Below are 25,637 nucleotides of genomic sequence, written 5' to 3'. Positions count from 1 at the left end.
TCCCCTCCCTCTCTCAAGTAGTCTCTCTTTTAATTTGATGTCATTGTCTTTTTCTTCTATTATGAGGGTCTTGTGTAGGTATTGCTAGGCACTGCGAGGTCTTAATGTTAGCTTTTAAGGAGAGTTGTGAGTTGAGGACAGTACCTGAGACATGAAGGAAGGAATCAAACCAGAGAGATGTGAAAAGAAACCAGTATGGCAAGCACTAAACAGTATAAACACCCTCCACTTGTGGTGAAACTAACTGAGTATGCATATACCCTGTTAGAGCCTCTTACTACCATAAGAGCTAGGGGATTTTTTTTTTTTTTTTTGAGTGATGGGTAGAAAAATTCACTTCTGAAAAATACTCCAAGTAAATGTTTTGAATTCTGAGTAGAAATTTTGTCCCATGATCTTTGCTTGCCTTTAACTTATTGGACTTATTTCTTGTGTCCTATTCAAAAGGTTCTTCACTAATGGTGAAATAAGCTTCCATAATGGAAAGTAAGCAAGAAAAGGATCTTATATGATTGGATTGTTGAATATTGAAATTGTACTAATATCACTTTAATCCATCACGTTAAATATCAGTCTTGTGGTAATTTGAAAATAAGAAAAGTATATGGTATATGTTCCATGTGCTTAGTTGTTCAGTAAGTGCTGCACATGGATACACACGCACACATGCACACACCATCAGAGGTTTATGACAGATAAAAATCTCTCCTCCCAGCCAGTGTGTGGTGAGACAGTGGTGCTGAGGACCTCAGAGTGGAATGATACCACTTGTCCTATATGTTATCATGGTCTTCAGTAAACCCTTTGACTAAGGACCCAGCAGTCATTGTCTTCCCTGGAGACACTCCTCTGCATGTAATCTGTGAGTAGGCTTGTCTTTCTTCTTAAAATGTGTTTGGTATTATGTTGTGCTTCATGGACACACAGAGCTCTTCTATTTGGTGAGAGAATCTCCACTTCGGGAACACTGTTAGCATGTCCTGTTGCCCTGACCTTGAACTGTGGGGAAGAAAAAAGAAGTATAGATCTGTAGCAGCTACTGCTCTGAATAATCCAGGTGACCACAGTTCTCCCAGGCACCTAGAGGCTGTTTCCTGCGCGGTGTGTCCCAGGTGTCACCTTGATGAACTCTGAGTAAGAGCAGAAGGGTTTCCAAAGGGCCTGGCTTTCCTTCCTTGGCTTGCATGGGTGTGGCTCCCCTTGGACCGGAGTTAGTGATGGAGACCTTCCCGGCTAAAAGGCTGAGAGACTGCAATTTGGTGTGACGACGCTATTGCAGTCTGTACACAAAATGTTGGGAAGTTATGGCAGCTGCAAGGCTGCCCCGACACTGGAAAGATGTTAGTGAGTGCTTTTCAGCTAGTGATGTTTCAAAAGATAGGCACACCAGAATTACCTCTGCAATTATGAAAGAAGAAAAGAGCCATTTTCCTAGTACCCACAGGTTTGGAGACCGAGTTCTGGACATTTGAGTTAAGATTCTATAGGTGATTAAGACATGAACTTTCAGTTCAGTTGCTAGGTTGTTTACCTTAGTTACCAGAAAATTGCCTCTTTTCTCCATGTCAGTTGTAATAAGCTATTCTTGGCTGCTAGCTTTAAGGCTTAGAAGTACCAGTATTATCAAGTTGTGAGATGCAAAATGTGTAACAAAAGCAAAGAGCCATGAAGCTTTCACTCAATAACTATTTAAAGGAAAATTAGAAATTTGAAATAAATGGCCAGTAACAATAACAGCATCTCAAAAGTGATGTTCTAAAAACAGGAATTTCTCTGGAAAAATTTTTTTTTTTCTGTAACGTTATTAGCTAACTGCTGGGGGAAATGAACAGTGTGGAGCAACTGTGAGAGGAAACTGTCATAAAGCCCATGGTTCATAAAAGTAAGTCTGTTCAGTTGCAGAGGTAGAAAGACCCATAAGAAGCCTCTCCAAATTGTGAATGGCAGTGTTAGCTAATGGGATGTGTGAACGGTTCTGCAGTGATTGAAATTTCATTCAAGTTTCTTTTCCTTTTTACTGGTTTCATTCTGCTTTGTTGGTGGATTTCCCATGCATTCAGCAATGTGGACATGAAATTCAAACCATGAAAACACATAAAAATCAAAGATTTTCCCTGGAATATTAATGTATCTAGGAATGGAACGATATTGCATTATTGTTTCTTTCTGAAGGTAATAAGCATTTAGACATAAAATAAAAGGCAAAAGTATTCCCCCATGATTGCCTTCTGGCCAGATCATATGGCCCGCTGCCATAGAAACATCTCTCTGATCTCAGAAATGATGACAGGGCATAGTTCGTGGTAAAGCATGTCCCTTTGCCACGTGCCCATGATTCAACGTTTTCTTCTTTTCCCCATGAGGCGGTTCAGTCCAGCATTGTCAACCATGTCAGGTTTATGGGACTGTCTCAAAACATTAGTAAAACACTGACAAACACAGAAACCATGACACTATAAAAGAATATGCGTTGGATCTGCCGAGTGTGGTGGTGCGTGCCTTTAATCCCAGCACTCAGGAAGCAGAGGTAGTAGGATCGCTGTGAGTTTGAGGCCACCCTGAGACTACATAGTGAATTCCAGGTCAGCCTGAGCTAGAGTGAGACCCTACTTCAGAAAACCAAAAAATTAAAAAAATAATAAATAATAAAATAAATGCATTGGCTTTCCAGTTCTGCCAGACTCTGGAAATTACATTTGCAGTCTTACATAAAGTGTTTTGGCATCAGATCTCCTGTAGGTATATTTCTTGCTGGATGAAGATGAATCTCTTGGCCATGCTGATAGAAAAAGGTGGATAGATGGCCCTGTTATGTCCAAGAAGAGTCATTTTTCTAGAGTGGAAAAAACAAAATGTTCCTGAAATGTCTGTGGCATCTCTCAGAGGAAAGGAAAGTTTGTGGCAGAAATAAAGGCAGAGAAGGCCACTACAAAACAATCTAGAGTAAATAAGAAACCACGTGGGAGGAACTGCATTGAAGCCACAGAGCCTTCTCATCTCCTTTTTATGGGCACAAATTAGGATGTGGGCCAACCACTTAACTAAGAAGCATTTATGATTTCTTTTTATCATGCTTTGCTTCTTTCCTGCCTTGTCCACTTCTTGTCGCATCAGGTCTAAACTTCCTTTTGATGTTTTATGGAGTTGTTTAATAATATTACTCCCTTCCCTCAAATTTGCAACACTTGTGAAATAGCATAGAAAACTGAGATTAATGTTGAAAGAGAAATATTTGCTAGCTTTCTTACAGTGAAAGCCAACAAGGAAAAGTGATGTGGGGCCAGAAAGGGTTCCCTGGTACTTCTCCCCCTTAGATATTCTCACCCTTGTGATGCCCTCAAGACTGCTGCTCTCCCCAAGCCCTTCTTCTGGGTAAGACAGTCTCCAGGGGTTCTCTTCTTTTCTCCTTTGCCATGCCCTCTGTTGCAGCAGGGCTAGGTGCTGGCTTCACTAAGGTGACCCTTCTCCGGGAGCACTAGGGAGAACCTGCAACAGTGCTCCCTACTTCCTCTTCTTAGCCTTTTTACATCTTCATTTTTGTGTGGGGTGGGGATGTGCATGTGTGTATGTTTGTGGGTACACATGCATGTTTTGCTTGTGGAGGTAATAGGTTGACATCAGGTGTTTTCTTGGGTTTCTCTCCTCTTTCATTTTACTGAGGCAAGATCTCTCACTTGAACCCAGGGCTCACCAAGTCAGCTAGTCTAGCTAGCTTGTTTACCCCAGAAAGCCCCTGTTTCTGCCTCCTGCGTGAATGCTTGGATTGCAGGTGGGCTGCCAAGCCCACCCTGCACTGATGTGGGGACTAGGGGTCCCAACTCCAGTCTTCACACTTGTTTCAGCAGCACTTTATTCATGAATATCTCCCCAACCCACTCAGACTTTTTTTTAAATTTATTTTTAATTTTTTTTAAGAGGTAGAGAGAGAATTGGCATGCCAGGGCCTCAGCCACTGGAATCTAACTCCAGACACTTAAGCTACCTAGTGGGCCTGTGTGACCTCGTGCTTGCCTCACCTTTGTGCGTCTGGCTTATGTGGTATCTGTAAAGTTGAACATGAGTCCTTAGGCTTTGCACACAAGCACCTTAACTACTAAGGCATCTCTCCAGTCCCCACTGAGACTTTTTAAAAGCTCCTTGACCCCTGGCGTCTGCTGTGGATTAGTTCTGTTTGGTCTTCCAGGATGCTATCAAATTTATTGTGTACTATGTCCAAAGAGCACTATTTAAAAAAAGCTATTCTATTTTCTAAACCCTTGCACAATTTATTCCTATATTATGTTCTTTTTTTCCCTATCATTCATTTTGTCCTTTTTACTTATGGTTACATATGCAGGTGCCTTGCCTCCCCCAATGAGGTCATAAGATTGTTGTGGGTAGGGTCTGTTTCTTCTATACCTCCTTTGTCCTCTTTCTCAGGAGAGTCCTCCAATGCAGTATTTTATGAAGATAATGTGCTTTAGCTGGAGTTCTCTAGAAAACAGGCAAAACTCACAGAGGTTTTATGGGATAGTACAATTCCAGAACAGCAGATGTGAGGAAAGACAGCAAGACAAGCACCGGGAAGTGTGCTAGAAAACTGCTTATAGCTTCTCCCAGAAACATGGCCTGTTGTTCTGTGACAAACACTGTCACTATCTCCAAGTACCAAACAGGTCTTTGAGGCCAAGGCAGGGACTATATCTAGCTCCTTCTTGCTTCTTAGTGATCCAGGATCTCTGATTGAATTTTCAGTTGTTCTGAGGTTGTGTCCCCATCCCTGTGACCAGCCTATGGGAAGCCATATCCTGTTCTTCACAGAGAGTACTTAATTTGGATCTAGAAGTAGTTGGAGCAGCCAGAGTCTCCACAGTAACAGCTTTGTTGTATTGTGGACCAGAATCGTGGGAGCTCCTGCCATGGTGGACACGATAGACTGAGCCATTACAGGAGGCAGAGGCAGCTGCTGGTGCTCGGAGACAAGGAGGCAGGTATGCGGCCAAAGCAAAGTGTGAGGAGACACAAGTCTAAAAGGCACTAAACTTGGGTCCAATATAAAACTCAGTATATCGATATTAACTGGATAACCTAATATCATAAATGTTTGGGTGAGGGTTGAGGCTCAGAGGTAGAGCTCTTGCCTCGCAGACCTGAGGCCCTAAGTTCAATTTCCTACCACAAACAAACAATTACATGAAAGATATTCTGACTGTTTGATAAATCTTATTGACTTCTTTTGGTTACTTTGTCTCTTATGTTTCTACCTCAGTGGACCTAGTGAGAGATGGAAAAAGTGGCTTAAACCCAGTTCAGGCTAAATACAGTCATGTTGAGTGATGAGAACAGAAGTGCATGAGTCTGAGGCAGTTAACTGAGGATGGCCTCCTGGAGGAAGTGAGTTGTGAGCTGTTGTTTGAAGGCTATAGTGATAAAGATTTGTAAGGAGCAAACAGTTGTCTTCCAAGCTGTCATGGAATCTCAGTTAAAATGCCAGGTCTTAAGGCAGATTTTATGTATTTGCTGTGATAGTTCAATTAGGTTATCTTTTGCAAAATGTCAGAACCAACTAGAAAATTGCTATTTATACATTGGCAGAAATACAAAAAGTATCATTTTGCTTTGAGATTGAAAAAATTAGATCTGATGGTGTGTAGCACTGTAGGAGGTGGAGAGGCTACATTTCTTAGACATTCATTTTTGTGTATAAATTCACAACCTTTTTGGAGGGCAACTGGATTTTAAATCAAAATTTACGATGCAAATAATTATTAACCCAGAAATTTCACTTGGGGAAGTCTAGGTACATAAAACTTATGTATTTTCATTGTAGTTTTGTTTCTAATAATAAAAATGGTTTTAACTTAAATGTTTGCCACCCATGCAGTGCTAACTGGGGAGTGGGTCAGAAACTGAGGTGCATGAATGCTGTGTGATTCAGAATACAGGAGAGAATCTCAAGACATCTTGTCACACTAAAAAAGCAAGCTGTAATATATCTTACCAAAATAAAGACAAAAATCCCTACCTGAAGATGAGGCTATAAAGGCACCTTTCCTTTTTATTCTGTTTACATCTGCATGTATTCAAACCTTAAGGGGAAAAATACACCAGTGTAGCGGTACATGCCTATAATGCCAGCACTGAGCCCTGGGAAGCTGAGACATAAAGATCTCAAATTCTAGGCCAGGCTAATAGTGAGATCCAGCCCCACCTCCAAAAGGTACCATCCTTCAAGTAGAATTAACCTTGATCTCCCAGAGAAGGTTGGAGGAAATGTTTATGTTAGTGTTCAAAGAAGGAGGGGGGAGGAGAAGAACGACAAGTCAGTTACAGGTAACTTTGTGCCGATCGCATTCACACCACATTTAAGATAAGGAATTGTTTTATAAATTGGGAAAAAATCCCAACTAATTTTAAAGGCCTTTGATAGGCTGAGATAGTGGAAAATCAGGAGTATCAAAAAGTATAATGAAATGATTCATTTTATTGCAGAAGGAAAACTTCTTTGGAATTAGTAATACTGAAATGGAACAAACTGACTTTATGTACAGATTAGTAAGACGTATTTCTTTACCTTCCTGTTTTAATCGTTTTTGTTTATTTTTTATTTATTTATTTGAGGGTGACAGAGAGAGAGAAAGAGGCAGATAGTAGAGAGAGAATGAGTGCACCAGGACCTCCAGCCACTGCGAATGAACTCCTGATGCACGCGCCCCCTTGTGCACCTGGCTTACGTGAGTCTTGGGGAATTAAGCCTCAAGTGGGGGTCCTTGGGCTTCACAGAAATGATTAACTGCTAAGCCATATCTCCATCCCCCTTACTTTACCTTTCCTATTGACCTAGGTAGAAAATTTGAGCTTCAAAATTTTGAGCCACCCAGGGCAGAACCCACTCTTTACTGTCCTAGACAGGGGATCAGGCACTTAAACCTCCCTCCATCCTTGTAAGAAGACTTGGCCCATTAGAAGGTGACCTGTTACATCCTTAAACAGCTCTGCTTGTTAGAAAATTTTTAGCACTTGACTGAAGTAAAATCTACCCTAGGCAAGATTTACCTCCAATACACACTAGCATGAGCTTTACAAATTGATAGAGGCCTAGTCCCCAACCTAAACCAATTAAGCCCTTGGGAGTGCAGCCCAAGCCGCAGGGAGTTTCATGGGAAGCTAGAACTGCCAACCACTGTACACCCTCTGGGAAGCCCATTAAAATTTTAAAGAGTACACTTAGGTCTTAGCTTTTTCTCTTCTCCAGAAAATAATCTGGTCTCCATCAGCAAAGGCTGGTAATATTTGAAAAGCATGTTATGATAATACAAATCCTTACTGATATCACTATGACAGTACATAAATATAACAGTAAGAAATTTGCTCAAATACAGTCAGAGTGACTAGAATTGCATTACAATAAAACAGACCATAATATATATATATATAATTTGTTTGACAGAGAGAAAGAGAGAGGGGGGGTGAGGGAGAGAGGGAGAGAGGGAGAGAGAGAGACAATGGCTACACCAGGGCCTCCAACCACTGCAAACAAATTCCAGGCACATGGACCACCTTGTGCATCTGGCTAACGTGGGTCTTGGAGAATTGAACCTGTGTCCTTTGGCTTTGCAGGCAAATGCCTTAACTGGTAGGCCATCCCCCCAGCCCCAAAATAGACCACATTTTTAAAATTCAAGGGATATTTAGTGTGCATGCTGCTTTTTGTCTCTTCTTGAGTGGTATGTTAACTGAAACTTCTGTGCAGCAGCAGCATGTAGACTGGAGAGGCTCCTGTATCAGGACCCCGTGTACTGAGCAGGTTCCTTTGGGTTGGCTCTGTGTTTTTAGTGGTTTTGTAACAATTTCAAAACAAATTCAAAGAACTAGCAGCAATGAGTCAGAGATGAAATGCATACTTGGTTTGTCTTATAGGAAAACCAATCATTTAAATACAAGCCTTTCTAAAAAAAAAGTATATACAAAATAAATTTAGTTTAGTAGTGAAAACTAGAAGTTATGACATGAGTAACATTGGAATCTATGTTTCCTTTGAAAAATTATGCATGTAATTTTATCTGGCAGGTTAAGACAAGCAGCCTGGTGTTCATAGTTCCCCTAAGGTTTGAGGGGATTTTTTGCATGGGAGAAATTTGCTGAAGTTAAATTCAGTTCTCACTGCCAAAGTGAGAGTCTAACTCAGGTCGCTTCCAAGGTATTTTTCACACTAATAGAACGTGAGTATAGGAAGGGAAGGTATTGTGGCTCCTCCAAAGTGGGGTTCTTACACCCCTGAGCTGGGCACTGAAATGAAGATGGGTGACCCACCCTGAAGGTTCCATGCCTGACAACTGGAATGTCTTGGAAAATGGCATCAGGAGTGGCTCAGACATGAATCTAAGGAAAGACAGAGCAGCCAGGAAGTGTTAGGAGGAGTCTTGAGTTTAGTATGGAGTGGTGGCCATCCCAAGCTGTTGGTACAATGTATAGAGCTGGTTACTGAGCACAAATGTCTGCTTGGTCTTAATACCACTTTTTTTTTCTACAAGAGGCATGAGTACTTACAGCTCAGCCTTTTGTTGCTGGTATGCAGCCAGTGGCTTCCTCAACGCTGAGGTGGTGATGGCAGCCAGCGGTCAGGAAGCCATGCCTGCTAGAGGTTGACATTTCTCTTAATTCTCTGTGCGCACCAACCCCAGCCTGCCTGGGCTTCAGCCTTGATAAGAAGCCCTTTAGTGTGTGTGGTCTGTGACTCCTCAGCATCCTCCTCCTCCTCCTCAGAGGGTGTTTGATGTCTGTGTCACTGCCAGCAACTCTCTGAGCAGGTTACGCCTCCCTTTCCCAGCAGAAAGCTCCATCTCAAATTTCATCTGGCAGAGCCTTAAGGAGAAGGGGGCGAGCAGGCATTGAGACAGACCATGACTGAGAGGGCCACAGCTGTCCCACTGCTTCCCCCACAATCCTTTTGGTGAACTCAAGAAGAGAGATTCTCCTCAATGAGGGTCGGCTCCATTTCTTTTTCTCTAATTCCTTTCAGAGAGTGCTTAGCTTGGTGTGGAACAGAGCCCTATGCCATGGCCCCTTTCCAAGCTGGGTGAAGTTCCAAACTGTACTCTGTGCCAATACTAATTATATTCGGAGATTCTCATTAATAACAGAGTAAAGACATATGTGAGCTAATATTGAATATTAATTTCTCTAATAAGAAGGCCAAGCCATTTTATTACAAATATGATGCTATCTTTTATTTGAAGATGAAGACACTGGCATGGAGCCTCACCTGTCAGGAGGCAGCGATGGTGCCTCTGGCAGGAAGCTTCTAATTTTCTGGGACAGCTTTCCTAGCTTTTACTTAAAAGCTTGGGCCCAGTTCAGTGCCTTGGCAAGCAAAGCCAAACCTCTTGGATTTAAATGGCACTCTTAGAGAATCAGTGATCATCCAATCGGGCCACAGCAGGCTTGCGTCTACAATTTCTGTGTTGAGTTTTCCATAGATAAATCAATATTTAAACTATGGTATATGTAATCTAGTTTAAACGTTGAGCTCTTTGAAAGTGTCACTTCCATGCATATGTGCTGCTTACCATGATGCCAAGAACACAATAGACTCCTACAACTTTAATTAAAGAATTATTAGACCACATTAAAACAGCCTCTGAGGTTGCTCGCTCTATCCAGGGGTTGTTGGCCACTGACGTCCCAGGTGCAGGAGTGGGGGGAGCAGGGTGAGTGTGTCGGGCAGTGAACCACTTGGGAGACAGTCTGATGGGTAGCGGCTTTGTCTCATTTATTCAAAAGGGGAGCAGGTTTATAAACATTTGGAAAAGGTTGAGAAGACATATGCAGACTATATGGTGATTGGATACATGGGTTTATGGGTTGCTATCTAATTGGCTGGTGTTGGAAGGCAGAAGTTGTGAGGGAGAAGTTGCATGGGAGATAATAGAAGTGGTGGGAAAAGCTACGTGACTTTAGCCACATACTGGATGGCTATAGCAGCAGAGAGAGTGTTTACTACCATATAAGGGTCTCTTGGGCAGCTGGTCACAAGATCAGGAAGGGGGGGGGGGTACAGAACCTTAGACTATGGAATTCTCAGGTGCTTTGGGATAGGAGGGAGGGCCTGCCATCCTGTTTCCTCTGGGTGAAGATGTGGCACACTACCATCGCAGGAAGGGAGGGCCAGCTCTGGTGCCAGAGGATAAGGCCGCCTGCAACCCCCACAGCCCAAGGCCCCCGGCATGTCTGACAGCCCAGGTCAGCTTTCTCACAGTCCCAGCCTGTGTTTAGCAATGCCCGGCAAGTCCCTAGATTTCTTTGCTGAATACAATTTTATTTTAATAATTTTAGTTCTTTGATGGAGAGAATGGGTACATCAGAGCCTGTTAACACTGACACTGTAAACTTACTCTACATGCATACACCTCTTTGTGTGTCTGGCTTTATGTGGATACTGGAAAATCAAACCTGGACCAGCAAGCTTTGTAAGTAAATGCCTTTATTTGCTGAGCCATCTCTGCAGCCCCTGAAATTTTAAAACAACTTTTCTAGAGAATGTTAAAAAAAATACCATCTTGTTAACTTTATATCAATCTTATCAGTTTGTGAGTTCAAGTTTAGAGTCACTATATAGTAGATTAGTGGTTCTCAACTTTACATTAATGCCTTCTTGGGATGTTCACCTAAAACCAGCAAAATGATAATTTCTATTATGGGTTTTAGATGTGTGGGATTCTAATGTTTCAACAACTTTATTAAGGTATAATTACATTACAATTATCTTCAAGTGTTTAAAACAGACAATTTTGATAAGTTTTAACCTGTTTAGCTTCCTGTGAAACTGTCACCACATTCAAGATAATAAACAAATTATCTGTGGCTTTAAAACCTGCTCAGATGTGTTGGGGAGATGACTGGTTAAAAGTGTCTGTCTGCTGCATGAACCTGACAACCAGAGTTCAAATCCCCAGAACCCATGTAAAGCCGGGCACAAGATGTGCACATGTCTGTAATCCTAGTGTGCCTACAGCAATGGGAGATGGAATTAGAATTCCAAGCTATGAGTTTGTTAAGTGATCACTCCATCCATGTAGACAGATGACTCATGAAGCTACAGATAATAGAACAAATGTAAGAGCAAGTCTATCTTGGGAAAAGGTGAGAGCTAAGAGGGAAGTTGCGCTCACTCTGCTCTTTCATAGGCACCTGTCCTGAAACCCTCTTAGTACAGTGGACTACCAATCCGGATGAGAGAAATGGAGCTTTGTGGTTGAGTAATGCTCCACATTATCAATAGTATAACAACCATACTGGCTATTTTTCAGCCAGAACCTGTAAAATAGTGCATCTTCAGAAAAAAAAAAATTCCTCAGCAAATAGAGATAATGCTAATTGTCCAGTATTGATTAAATAGAAATGTTTTCTTTATATGGTAGAAAACTGTGCAGACACCCAAACTGATTTTATAGGTTTAGTGAGTTGGGAGAGTTAATTAAGTATTGTCAAGACAAAAGGCTATTAAATCAGTGTGTGCTAATGAATATGATTTTTTTCTAAAAAATTTTGAGACAAGGCTTTTTATAGCCCAGGCTGATCATGAACCTAAGATCTACCTATCTATAATTCCCAAGTGCTGGGATTATAAGCATGCATGACCACAGCCAGATAGTCAGATATGATTTCCATTATTTAAAATATGTATACACACTCATATATGTGTGTATATATATATATATGTATATATATATATATATCTCCACATACATACAGAGAACATTCAAAATATTTAAAATTATATTTATTTATTTATTTGAGAGCAACAGACAGAGAGAGAAAAAGGCAGACAGAGAGAGAAAGAATGGGCCAGGGCTTCCAGCCACTGTAAATGAACTCCAGGAGTGTGCGTCTCCTTGTGCATCTGCCTAACGTGGGTCCTGGGGAATCAAGCCTCGAACCGTGTTCCTTAGGCTTCACAGGCAAGCACTTAACCGCTAAGCCATCTCTCCAGCCCTCAAAATCTTTTAAAAATAAAAATTTTAATGCATATTGCAGGCAAAATGAGACACTTGGAAAACATATACAGAAGTATTGACAATTGTTATTTCTAGTGGTGGGAAAATATATTTTAATTTCTTTTTAAATTTTTTGTGTACTTTTATATTTCATACAATGATAGCACTTTTTAAAATCAGAGACAATAGAAGTTATTTAAAACTCAGTTGCAAAATTTCCCTCAACTAAAAGTAAAATCCTGTCTACAACAATCAGCGCCAAAATGATAAAAGAATATACAAATTATTACCATTCTAGCTTTGAATGAGTGTGCATTACCCAGTAGTCATTCAGTGAATGTTTCATGAGCATTTGCATAAATGACTGGAGCTAAGTAAAATAAACAAACCCCTGCTCAAGTTGGAACTAGTTCAGTTTTTTTTTTTTCAGAGTCATCAAAGCAAATTTGTTTTATTTATTCTATTAAACTCCAGTTTGGGGTTGTGAGGCATTTGTATTACTGTTGAAGTGTGTTGGCATTTCATTTCATTTTGACTGACTCCAACTGTTTCTCAGAAAGAAGACTGGGCAGTACGCAAATAAGCAGTTCTCTGTACATGGGCCCACTTTAGAAAGTTGCAATCTGACGTGCCATGAATATAGGCAGCTTTTTTCAGGCTGAAGGAGTTCACATGTTTATGATGTATGTGACTGTACAACAGGCTATCCCTCAGTTCCTGCATCTGTCTTTTTCTTAGCACTCTGCACTGAGCCTTGGCTTTGTTTACTAATTTTGTCAACTTGCAGCTTCCATTCTCTCTGCTTTTCCTTATTGTCTCTTTATTTTTTGCCTATGAATGTGCCCAATTTGCCTTTCACCCCAAAATGCTTTTTATCTGTCCTGCTCCCCCCCGGAGTTATCATTCTATTTCTACTCCCCCCCTTTTTTTCCACTGCCAATATCTCCAAGAGGTTGTTAGTGTTTACTGCCTGATTCTGGCTTGAATTCTTCTCTCCCTACCCTCCATAAGCACTGTACCTAAGTCTTCATGATGTTTGTGTCAATTACACCCTTACCTACTATGTTATTCTAGGTCAGGCTTTTCCTATTTGATGCATATCTCCTTCCACTTCTGAATTCCTAGGAAGACAGTAGGCCCTATCAGGACTGATTTGTAAGACCAGAGGATGACAATGGAAAGATTTAAGCCTGGCTGGGTGGCCCCAGCCTATGACCTCAGCTTTTAGGGAAGATAAAATAGGATTTCTAGTTCAAGGCTTGTCTGAGTAGGGGAAAGTTCAAGGCCAACCTGGACAATAAAAAAGTCAACAGAGGACTATAAATATAGCTTAGTGGTAGAGAGTTTGCCTAGCATGTGTGACATCATAGGTTCAATCTCCAGTACCACCACTACCCCCATTTTTCTTACATGTACACATGGAAAGGTTTATAGAGGCTCCCAGATATTTCCTGGAACACATTTCTACCAAGTATGCTGTGTTTTTGGCACATACCTCACACTTAAAGTTCATAGCCCTTTCAAACCTAACCATACTTTTCATTTTCATCTAGTGGCTTTCACTTCTTACTAAGGTTTTGTGTGTATTCTGATTGTTTTATTTCAACAGATATCTTCAAGAGCATGCCACAGCATAGAGACCTGGGTTCATATGCCAGCTCCAACATGGACAAGCTGTGACTTCAGGATAATTACTAGACTTCACTGTACCTCAATATTTTTGCATGGAAAATCACTGTAGTAATATCCGCTGGTGAAGTTAGTGTGAGAATTAAAAGAGAGATTATTTGGAAAGCCCTTAGCCATGGAGTTTACTTACTAAGTACTGGAACATTCTTCCTTCTTTTCTTTTACCTGTGGACATGCTCAGAATAAGGAAGGTGACTTGAGGAGTGAGTACTTAAGCAGCCAGTGAGTTTATGTAATGCAAATTTGTGTCCCATCAAATTACCAAATCAATATATTTCATGAGTCTGTTGGACATTGCCTCCTAGCTCACAAGCCATACATGCAAAGCCATGAATGCCAATGGTCCATATTTTCTGCTGTCGCCAACAGGTGTGATCTATCCAACACATATTTTAAAATAACAGAAAATATACATAGCAAGTACTAAAGCAGATGGTATTTATATGCTGCAGGCATTCTGTGCTGCTAAGTCACCCACATGTCCACAGTGGAGAGGAAGGAAAAAAAACTACATTTCCTTCTTTTTGGACTTGCCATCTTTCATCTCTGATGCCAATGTCTTCTCACAGGATTTACAAGAGAAGAAAAGTCTCACTGTTCTGGAAATGCCAGAGAACGTTCCAAAACTTGCTTAGCTTTCTTCCTAGCAACAGATACAACAACTTCCTCTACATTTCTTCTGGGTGGCATGGCTCTCACAGGGTTGATCAGTTTCTGTCACCTGCAAAGCCATACATCCTTGGGCCATTGGCCCAGTTTTGTTCCTCAGTTTTCTCATCTGTCAGATGGGGGTGATCAAATGATCTTATAAAATTGTTAGGAGGATCAAATACCCACCAGCTGGATACAGCATGGAGTAGGCAGTCAATATGCTTCTGTGTGGTCATCTTACTCACATAAGTCATAGATGGACCTGTGGGTTAGTGGGAGGAATGTGAACCAAGAATCACAAGACACCTAGAGTCCTGTGTAATTTATTACCGAGAGGCTATCAAAATATATGTCACTTACTTATGAGAGAGAGAGAGGGAGGGAGGGAGGGAGGGAGGGAGGGAGGGAGGGAGGGAGGGAGGGAGGGAGAAAACATCAAGAGAGTGTAAGTATGGGCATGCCAGGGCCTCTGCCCCTGCAAATGAACTCTAGTCACACGTGCCACTGGTATATGTAGATACAGGGAAATTGAAGCCCAGAAATTGAAATTGTTAGGCATTGCAAAAAAGCAACTTCAATTACTGAGCCATCTCTCTACCCCCTGAAATTTATTTTTTAATATGTAGAGAAATATTCTTGTTTTTCAGTACTAAACGAGAATACTTTCTGTGGAAAAAAAAAATCTCCAGACACCATTGAGCGCAAAATGGTATTATCTCTTACCTCTGTTTTGAATAAAAGCTTTAGACTTATTTGTCAAAGTGCAAGCACTTCTTATGGCTTGCAGGAACTTGCCTTTGGTGAATCAAGAACAAAAAAAAATAATAATTCAATATTGCTGAGGAAAAAGAAATAATCCAAGAAGTCTGCCTGATCAATAGAGGTGATGTGAAATCCACTCCTCATGTGTTCTCATGTGTTCATGTGTTCCCAACAGACACTCTTGAACCAGCCTTGGGAGGATCAGGGGTTCCCAACTGGAGCAAGAAGGAGTTGGGCTGTTCTCAACAGGACACTGGTCACCTGAGAACCAGCAGCTTCACAGCCTGACAATGATGCTTAGAGACAGAGACACTAAAAAAAAACCCAGAAATGGGAACTTTAAGAGCCCATGAGGCTTTTTACTGTAATAAGAGATCCCACGAGGATTACTGAAAATGAAATTAGACAATGCAATTGAGATCTTCTTAGAAAAACAGTTTCACTTTGGCAGGGGTATACCAGATGACCTAAAATGACAGATTCTGCTAATTTCCATGATTGCCTCAGGGAAGGTTGAAACTAACCTGGCTCAGTTTTTGTAATATGTTTCTCAAACATAACTTCTTGGTCTACTGCACAGGTAATTACTGTAACCAAAGAGTTCATGTTGCCAATTATCTCAACGGTGGCCTTATTTTCTCTTCTGTTGTGCAGGCCTAATTCTTCTGGGTTTGGCAGTCTTTAACCAGTAAATTTTAAAATCTTTATCCAGCAAACAAATTGCTTGGTCTGTCAGTTTATGTAGCACTTTTGTATCGTCAGAATAATTTGAAGTCCCTTTGGAACACTGGTAATTTTTTATTTTTAGTAACAGTCAGGATACTAGTATAAATTTATTTTTATTTATTAACAATTTATTGTTTATTGCTTGCTTTTATGCTATTGTAGCATGAATGTCATTCTCAGTGGTATGCTTCTCTAATTTGTAGGTAATATTAAAGAGATAGGTGTAACAAATGTAAGAGCAGAATGTGAAGTTAAGAACTTGGTTAAAAAAAAAGACCTATGAGGTAGAGGGGTTCACTATACAGCTTCCTGTCAGGATCTGGGAGGTAGGAAATTGTCAGGGTCTTAGGTAACCAAAGGACTCTCTGCTCCTCTGTCTCTCTTCTGTATTAGTAGGTTGCTCATGCCTGCATATTCAGTAGGTTTTCCTGTGACTCAAAGTAGCCTGTTCAAATCCCAGAGAAACCTATCTTGATGGACTTGGCTGGCTGTCATCTCCTTTGTGGGACAGAAATCTGTGCACACAGCTTCCTTCTGTGCCATTTGCCCATATCTGAGGTGCTTCTGAACCTGTGACCCATCCACTGGCCACCTTTGCTAAAGAAACAACTAGCTCCTCTTTTTTTTTCTTTTCTAGACAGTGGGCTGTGGTTGATGTATTTGACATTGAAGTGAGAATCTGGGTATAATTCCTAGGGACAAAATTAGAACCAGTCAGTGACATGTACAGCAAGAGAAATTCATTGCCATGTAGAAGTCCTAAAACATGGAATAAATCACTACCAAATTTAACCTTCCAGCCTCCTTCTACTCTCCCAAATTGTGTTTCTGTTTTTCTTGTATTCTTTTCTTTTCCAGGGTATCCAATGAAAACTTCCTTTTTATATTAAGATGAGCCATAAGATAATGCTGATGCAGTATAATTAAGATAAGCCCAAGGTATCGGAAACAGTAATGGTTTTGCCTTGGCTTCTTGCATAAATCTCTTTTATATGTGAAAAATTTATAAATTAAATTTTATTGTAGCAAATAGCAATTTGCTGTACAATGAAAGGAGATAATCTACAGAATGTAATGTATTGGAGCAGCAAACTGCCCACAGGTCCTACTTGAAGATGATTGAAGATAAGTCTAAGAATGTTTGGGAAAAGTTCTCCAAATGTATTATAAATGATGTCCCAGAGGTTTCAGTTCATTAAGATGCACATATCAGATGGGCTGAGTCATTTAGGGTAGATTTCAGTGATGACTGTTCTGGTCGTTGTCTGAGCTAAAAGAGTGTAATTAAATCTCAGCACCCAGCTTTTGCTAATTTGGAGTTGTGTTTGTGTGCATTTAGGGGAGAATGAGTCCATGAAATATTAACCCTTTGTCAAGCAATGGAAATTAGTTATCTCCTGAGACAAAATATGATATTACCAGGGAGATGCTTAGGTTGCATCTGTTCCTGCTTTTCAATGTAAGAATGGGTCCACACAGATAAGATAAGTAGACTATAAGGACAGAGTGGTCTTGCAGCGTCTGCCTGGCTGCCATGTTTCTATAAAGTAATGTACGGTCACGGAAACCAGCTTTGTTAAAGTCCAAGGCCACCATTTTTGAGATAAAATTTAGCTCTTTTGGCATCGATTTAATCATTTATAAACTGAGGGTGATACATGTACCTGGACGAGAGTCCTCTTGGGGACTAAAGCACTTCTTGGCACACTGTCTAGCTCCTACACAGTGCTCAGCAGTTCAGCTTCTAGAATTACTAGCTTTATTGTTCCGTAAGGGATCCAGAAAGCCAAGAGCATCTTCATTCTCCAGAAGGTAGTGTGACTTTGTCTTCTTTGTCTTCTGCTCTTCCTCAGCCCTGCCTGAACCAGAGTTGTGTCCAGGCTCCAGCTCACAGTCTGCTTTTATTCTCCCCACACATCCATCCCACTGCTGCTACATTGCTTGGTCCTTGTGTACATGACTGTACCACTCAACCCTCAGTTTCATCCTGATGACAATTGGGAAACTATTTTATAAAGTTTTAAAATTTTGAACTCTATTAATTAAAACTGTATGTGTTTATAAACAAATGAGCTGTTGGGTGCCACAAGTATAGAGAGTTATCAAAAACATCCTCCATGATGTTTTTGCTTTGGAAAAAGTACTGATGCTTGGGTACTACCCCTCCGGAGATTCCGATTTAATTAACCAGGGATTTGTGTGTACTGGTTGGGTTTCAGCCATCAGTATTTTTTTTTTAAGCTCCTCAAGGTACTAAGTGCAGGTATGATTGAGGAGCATTTAGCAAGCCAAGGTCATGCTGTTGTTGTAAAGGCAGTCTAGAACTCCTGGCTTCTACAAGTCTCCCTGCAAGTCCTGGTTCAACAGAAATTTTCTGAACAATTATTTCTGTGACTTTACTTTTTCTCATAAGAGAAAGGTATTAAATAAACACACTATTCAAGCCCTTCTGTTTGTTGGCTTCCATTTAATTAAGGCTTCATTCTGTGTATTTCTGCCTTAATCTTATGCTGTTTTCTTACAATGGTGTGTTCAGCAACCCATTTATTCTCAGGTGCTTTCTTTAATAACTGCCTTCAAAGCCAACTCTAAAATGTAATTGCATTGCTGAGTTCCTCCATGACATCGTCAACCTTGATCAAATCCCAAGTTCTTCATTGTTTGTTCTTTTCAGCCTGTATTAGTTTTTTCCAGACTTGCTTGTATTATGTGATTGTAAAACATGGTGTGTTCCCAAGAAGTATTTGAGCAGACTACAGTCAAGTGCTTTCTTTTTCTTTTCTGTGTACAGTTATTTCCTGCTATTTAGAAGTGATTCAAATTTCCCTGCCACTCTGAAGAGTAAATGGAATTAAGTTACCTTTTTAAATTAACCGTGGCTTTTAAATTGCTTAAAGTTTCTTAGATGTGGTGATGTCCATAAGAACAATAATTCTTGGTAAAAAATTAATCATAGAATTTCATATGTATTAAGATTCCCTTGATAGTTTGTTAGGATGGTAAAATAAAATCTCAGGTTCCTGGAATTAAACAACCCTAAACAATTTACCTTACCCTTTGTGTTGTCTTGCCTTTCCAGAAATCTCCGTGCTATTCTTCCTCGAAGACGCCAGTTAACCCTTGTTTGCTGAAGACTTTGACCAAGGCTGCTCTCAACTTTTAACATCAACTTGAGGAAAGACTGGTTTTAGAATTCAGGAAAACAGTGGAAGTTTCTTGGCCCATTTGACCTGCCGAAGGTGAGAACAACTCACTACTCTTTATTCTTAGAAATTTAAATTAGCTGGTCCACCTTCCAAAATCTACTTCTTCAAAGAAATGAGTAAGTTCCCGAAAGCTCTCTGCAAACCTTCAGATTTTCTGTTTGGGGAGAATTTTTGTTGATAAGAAAAAAAGCAGCTGGGAATTTAAACCAAATGGGAATTTATTTGAGTTTTTATCTATAAAGACAAGTTTGAACACACACACACACCTTGAAAAAAATCAAGAGCAGCTGTCAGAGAAAAGTCTTGTGAGTTTGGGATCTGTCATCCTTGGTATGTGCCTATTTGTCTATCTGGGGTTGGGGTATAAATTCTGTGAAAGAACTTTGTAAACCAAGAGGTATTATTTGCATAAGAAAGCCAAAATATTCTCATACCCTTCAGTTTTTCCTCATAGTTTCATATATCTCTGGTCAGTTCAGTAAAATGTTGTAGGCTCCCAAGAAGCAAAGATGCTAATTCCTTTGAGGACTATCTTGTTAAATGCTAGTGATAGATATGGGCAGCTTCACTGTGGTACAGGTGTCCTAGGAGTGAATTAAGGAGTAGAATAAGCATCAAATGCAGCTTGGGGCTGGAGGATGTTGTATGGTAAAGCAGGCTTCCTGGAGAGGTAGAGAAATGACTTTTGAAAGAACAGAAGTTATCCAGGTAAAGAGCAGGGGTAGAGACCACTGCAGGCAGGAGCAATTGGATGGGGTATAAAATCTGCATGTGAAGCAGTAAACTATTTGGGGTTGTGGAACCATGACGTCTCATGTATGTGTGTATGGTGGGGGCAGGAAGCACTGAGACACTGGAAGTCACTGGCATTTCAGTGGTACAACCCTGTAGTGGGTATAGAGTAAAGAATCAAGTGGAGGAGCTTGGTGTGGTGACACACGCCTTTAATCCCAGCACTCAAGAGGCAGAGGTAGGAGGATTGCCATGAGTTTGAGGCTCCCTGAGATTACATAATGAATTCCGGGTCAGCCTGGACCAGAGTGAGAGCCTATCTTGAAAAACCAAAAAAAAAAAAAAAAAAAAAAAATCAAGTGGAGGTGATGACCTAACTTCCTTCTACTAAGCTCTACCTCTTAAAGGAGGTGGCTCCTGAGCCTTTACTCTGTGAGATCTAAAGAGACATCTAAGATCCAAGCCATTGCCTGGGAATGCAGCTTGGTTGTAGAATGCTTGCCTAGCATGGGTGAGACTCTAATTTCAATCCCCAGCTCTACAACATCAAAAACAAACTAAAAAAAGTACTGGGATTCAAACCAGGTAATAAACAAGTCTTTTTATAAAATATAAATTTAAAATTTTATTTAACCCTTCAATATTATTTTTCATATCCTGAAGCACAGCTTACTACACTATCAATTTCCACTTTAACATTATTTGGTTATTTGTATATGTAGTTCCTGACCTTATTTTTTCTTGACATAATAAATTAGGTTGCTTCCTAAGGACTGGTGTGTTGACCTTTTCAGTTTGTTTTAAAAAAGAAATTTAAGGGCTGGAGAAATGGCTTAGCAGCTGAGGCTTGCCTGCAAGACCTAAGGACCCATCTTTGACTCTTCAGATCCCACATAAGCCACACATACAAGGTTGCACAGCTGGAGCACACGTCTGGAGTTTGATTTCAGTTGCTGGAGGCTCTGGTGCACCAATTCTCTCTGTGTGTCTCTCCCTGGCTCTCATGCTCTCTCTCTCTCTCTCAAAAAATAAAACAAAAAAAATTTAAGCAATACTTAAAAACAGTGCAAACCCTAAATTTTATTTTCTTGCATAGTACTTCCAGAAATTAGTTAAGAAAGGCACTTTGCTTGCCAATGTGTCATTCGTTTTCAGTATTAATCATGATAGTTTCTTGTCAAATTTTCACTTTCATTGCCTTGTGCAGTGTTTATGTAGTACTTATGGGAGACTAAGCAGGGTTTTTCTTGCATTTTTCCATGGGGTGGTATTGGTCCCTTGCTTTGGGTGTTCCCAGGATCCACCCTGCACATGGTGAAGGGATCTGTTATAACAGAGGCCTTACTGTTTGAGAGAAAGTCCACCCTAGTTTTAGACTATTGAAATTCATTACTCAGAGCCTTCTTTGAGGGAATGTCATGGGTAAAAAATTTTAAATTCAAATACTACTTACAACTGTGCTATTTTGAGTGAATTTTTAAAAATTTGTATTTATTTATGGGAGACAGAGGGAGAGGGAGGGAGAGAGAGAAAGAGACAGAGAGGAAAGGAGGGAAGAAGGGAGGGAGGGAGGGAGGGAGGGAGAGAATGGGCACACCAGGACTTCCAACCACTGTAAACAAAATGCAGATGCAGGCACCAACATGTGCATCTGGCTTACGTGGGACCTGGAGAATCGAACCTGGATCCTTAGGCTTTGCAGGTGTGTGCCTTAACTGCTAATCCATCTCTCCAGCCCTTTTGAGTGAATTCTAATCTGATTACTGGTCATAATTAGCTTAATGACCTTTTTCCTTAAGACTTACTGGAAAATTATAGTCCTACATTTTACTCTTTGAAGTCCACTTTATTATCATCATTCCAATATCAGTTAATCACTTTCATTTTCATACACAGAAAATTAACTTGAAGCAAAATTGACTTTCTTCATACTAGTCTCATGAAACACACTCTGGGCTTATCACCCATCGTTTTTTTCCTCTTATTTCAAACTTTTACTCGACTGTGGAATAAGTTATCCAGGTGTCTTAAGTAAGAAATTGAACTTAGTAAATCAGTTTACACTAATGGCAGTTGATTTGGTTAATCGTTCTACAGTTACCAAGGAGATTTTGCTATAATGCTTGAGGCTCTGACTAATGTTTTTTTAAATTTTAATTTTATAATAATTAATTTTTTAACATGAATTTTCTTTCTTTTATCCCTCATAGTGGCTTTTTCCTAAGGTGAAGGATGTAAACAGATTCAAACAGCTTATGCCAAAATCCCAGTTTAAATTTAGTGTTTTTTACAACCAACACTTTGAAGCAGAAAGTATTTCTGATTTGGTCAATTATGCTTAAGTCAGCTGTTAATTTTATGTATAGAAAATGAATTTGTGGAAATGCTGAGCTGGTGTAACAGAAATGACAGCATATGCATACAAGTTGTAGGTTGACAATGAATTGTTCTCTGAAATGCACAGTGTGGTCAGTCTTCACTATGAAACCAGTGGGCTGTAAGTCAGTGTGTGTGTACAAAACATGATTCACTTGTCCCAGAAGCTTCCAGGAATAAAAGGAGCTTCCACTCATTTATGTGCAGGGCACACGGAACATTCCTCCCTGTTTCAGTCCTCTCTTCCCTCTCCTATCTCTTTATTCTCTTTATGAGTGCTTTTCTGTCTCTCTCATGCCTCTGTGTTATACACACAAACTTGATTCCCCTGAAACACAAAGTACTTGAGCAGTTCTGTCTGTAGAATTGGCAGCGGAGGCAGCATGTTGTGGATAAGGGATGAGAGCTATGGGGAGACACTGGTTTGTGCTAAATGTTTACTTGGCTGTGTGATACAGAACCGTGTGAACAAGGATTACTAGATACGGAAAGCGTTGCAGACTGCACACAACATGGTATGATGGCTCTGAAAGGGGAGGTCAGCTCTCACCACTGTGTGTGTCTTGATGGTGTTTTCCTTATTGTCTTACTATGGGTGAAGCCCAGAATATGACAATTTTGGGTGACTGCTTTCTGCCATTTTCTAGGTGAGCATTGCAAGGATCCAGTGTAACAAATAAATGAAGGAAACACATATAATTTATGTTATGTTAGTTTTGAGGTTGTTAGTTAAAGGCATTTAGAGTTTGAGGTCATCATTCAAGATTGCTTCCCTTCCTCATACAGCTAGAGCACAGAATCCTACAAGAAAAGTTTTTTTTTGGTTTTTTTTTTTTTTTGAGGAAAATTATTAGAAAATAGAAACCCTGGGTGAGTTGCCAGGATGACACTTGTGAGTGGGTAGGATTCCAACAGGCTCAAATCACATTTAGCAGTAAAATGTGTTCCCATATGCCCTTCTGTAGTGTAGGATTTTACAAAGAAAGGAGAAAGGAAATGCTGATCTACTAACTTTTGGTACAAATTCAATCCCACTATAGAGGCTGTAGACTTTGCATCAGCAATTTGTGCACCATTTTGGTAGAGGACAATGACAACGGATGTTTAATCAGATAATGTCCTGCAGCATTTACATTTTCACTCTCCACTGCCTTTTGTTGGTTAGGTACTTTCAAAATTATCCCCCATTCAGGTTTATTATTAACTTTTGAACTCCAGCTACTGCACTGATATCTTGTTGCTCATGCTAAAACAAGAATGGTGACTAGAGAATTTGTTTTTTGCATCAATTGATAGAATAGCAAGCAACATAATAAGAATTAATGGCTTTGCACTTTTTCCCATAATATAAGCTGGATTCATTATCCCTGGGCTGTCTATTACAGAATCATGTGCTAATAAACCATTTTTTCCAGTTGCTGATTATCTGGTTTATTAAAAGCTTCTACCTAATGGATAAATAGATAACAATAAATAATATATTTTTAGCATAACCTTTAAGACATTTTTAATTGCTCTCATTAAAAATGGAAATAGGATAATTTAGTATTCAGTGATTCTGAAAAATGTTGCCTTTTTGTTTTGTAAATGGAAGAAAAGAACTCTTATCCACATTCACTTTCTTTATAACTAAATTTCATCTAGTATCTTTGTGTCTACATAGACCTTTATGTGCTTTTCTGGAACCTAACAAATCATTTCTTTCATTAAATAGATAATTGTGCATTAAAAAATTTATATTTTTATCAATTGTATCAATTACCATAGATTTTGATTTTGCTGTGTACCATCTCTTTATAGTATGCATAACAATAAGTTGGCCATTTGTACACAATGTAAACTCCTTTGTGACTTTGATCATGGGAAGACATTATATAAATTTTAATGAAGGACTTTGAAGCAGCCATAGGAGGTCTGGAGCTTTGGAGAATAAATTATTTTCAATCAATTAGTTGCTTAGAAATTGAAGAATAAATACGGGATAGACTTTTTTAAAAATCTTTTTATTGGCAACTTCCATCCTTAGAGACAATAAACCATAACTTCCTCCTCTCCCCCACTTTCCCCTCCACAAATCCACACTCCATCAAATCCCACCCCCTCTCTATGTTAATCTCTCATTTACTTTGATGTTATTATCTTTTCCTTCTATATGAGGGTCTTGTGAAGGTAGTGATAGGCACTGTGAGGTCGTGGATATCTAAGCCAATTTCTGTCTGTATGATTTCATTGTAAGCAGTCCTACCCTTCCTTTGGTGCTTACATTCTTTTGGCCACCTCTTCCACAGTGGACTCTTGAGCCTTGGAAGGTGTGATAGAGATGTTTCAGTATGGAACATTCCTCCTCTGTCACGTCTTCTCAGCACTATGGTGCCTTTTGGGTAATCCCAGTGATCACTGCCATCTTTGACACACTTGTACTTGAATCTTGTACATGGAGAGAGATAAGGATCTATTTTCATCATTCTATGTATAAATATCCAGTTTTCCCACACCATTTGTTAAATAGGATATCTTTTCTCCAGTGTATATTTTTGCCATTTTTGTCCAAAACCAAATGATTGTAGCTTCGTGGATTTACATATGGGTCATCTATTCTGTTCCATTGATCTACGTGTCTCTCTTTGTGCCAGTGTCATGCTATTTTTGTTACTATAGCTTTGTAATATAGCTTAAAATCAGGTATGATAATTCCACCATCCTTATTTTTGTTGCTCAAAATTGTTTTGGCTATTTGAGGTTTTATGTGCTTCCAAATGAATTTTAAGCTTTTTTTTTTTTTTTTCTATTTCCATGAAGAATGTCATTGGAATTTTTATGGGGAGTGCATTAAGTGTGTACATTGTTTTTGGTAAGATAGACATTTTCATAATATTGGTTCTTCCACTCCAAGAACAAGGGATGTCTATCCATTGCCTTGTGTCTTCTGCAATTTCTTGCTTGAGTGTTTTAACGTTTTCATTGTAAACATCCTCCACTTCCTTGGTTAAGTTTATTTCAAAGTACTTGATTTTTTTTTTTTTTTTGAGGCACTTGTGAATGGGAGTAATTCCCTAATTTCATCCTCCACATGTTTGTTGTTAGTACATAGGAAAACTACTGATTTCTATGTGTTTATTTTGTATCCTGCTACATTTCTAAAAGTGTTTACCAACTCTAACAGTTTGCTGGTAGAATCTTTAGGGTCTTTTATGTATAGAATCATATCACCTGCAAATTAAGATAATTTGGATCTTTTCCTTTTCAATTTGTGTCCCTTTTATGAATGTCTTTTGTCTTATTGCTATAGCTAAGACTTCTAGTACTATATTAAATAAAAGCAGGGTCAGTGATCACCATTGTCTTGTTCCTGATTTTAGTGGAAAACCTTCAGGTTTTTCCTCATTTAGTATTATGTTGGTTGTAAGTTTGTCATAAATAGTCTTTATTATGTTGGGATAAGTTTCTTCTATTCCCAGTTTCTGTAGGAATTTTACCATGAAGAGATGTTGGATTTTGTCAAATGCCTTTTCTGCATCTA

The 25,637-nt window shown here is 39.6% G+C and overlaps 1 protein-coding gene across 45 annotated transcripts in view; it reads left to right on the top strand.

The window, feature by feature from the left end:
• The window catches only part of Nrcam (neuronal cell adhesion molecule), a 292,253-nt gene that overhangs the window by 36,784 nt on the left and 229,832 nt on the right, over nucleotides 1-25,637 (top strand). For all 45 annotated transcript variants that reach the window (XM_045135608.1, XM_045135606.1, XM_045135578.1 and 42 more), the window contains exon 2: nucleotides 18,883-19,042. The gene's annotated coding sequence lies outside the window, so the exon portion shown is untranslated. The remainder of the gene's footprint in view (nucleotides 1-18,882; nucleotides 19,043-25,637) is intronic.

Source organism: Jaculus jaculus, chromosome 16 (genome assembly GCF_020740685.1).
Source record: "Jaculus jaculus isolate mJacJac1 chromosome 16, mJacJac1.mat.Y.cur, whole genome shotgun sequence".
Lineage (NCBI taxonomy): Eukaryota > Metazoa > Chordata > Mammalia > Rodentia > Dipodidae > Jaculus > Jaculus jaculus.
The sequence above is the reverse complement of the archived record's forward strand: the minus strand, read 5'-3'. Positions and strand labels throughout refer to the sequence as shown.